The sequence below is a fragment of the Eimeria mitis genome, genomic scaffold, assembly GCF_000499745.2.
Source record: "Eimeria mitis Houghton genomic scaffold, Emh_scaff1305, whole genome shotgun sequence".
Classification (NCBI taxonomy): Eukaryota; Apicomplexa; class Conoidasida; order Eucoccidiorida; family Eimeriidae; genus Eimeria; species Eimeria mitis.
Genome location: NW_013568683.1, coordinates 1671 through 1922, shown reverse-complemented (window position 1 = coordinate 1922; position 252 = coordinate 1671). Strand labels below are relative to the sequence as shown.

The 252-nt window shown below is 45.6% G+C and overlaps 1 protein-coding gene across 1 annotated transcript in view; it reads left to right on the top strand.

The window, feature by feature from the left end:
- Window positions 1-252, top strand: part of EMH_0034210 (uncharacterized protein) — a gene marked incomplete at both ends in the record, with an annotated part of 2068 nt that overhangs the window by 830 nt on the left and 986 nt on the right. The window lies entirely within an intron of this gene.

The window sequence follows — 252 nt, the reverse complement described above, 5'->3', positions numbered from 1 at the left end:
TAAGTCTTAGTGCTGGGGATCAACGGCTGGCTGGAGCTGTTGCTCGCTCCTCTTGGCCGTAAGGTTTCCGGGGGGCAAATGCAGTTGTGCTTCAATATGTGTATTTATTAGTGTTCTTTTGCTGAAACTGATAGGTTCACTATTTGTGCATGTGTTTTTATCGATATTCGTAGGCGGTGTTTCATAAACATGTAATTCTCGTACTGCCATTCGTGCTGCATTGGCACTTTCACTGCACCTGCCCTTACTCCT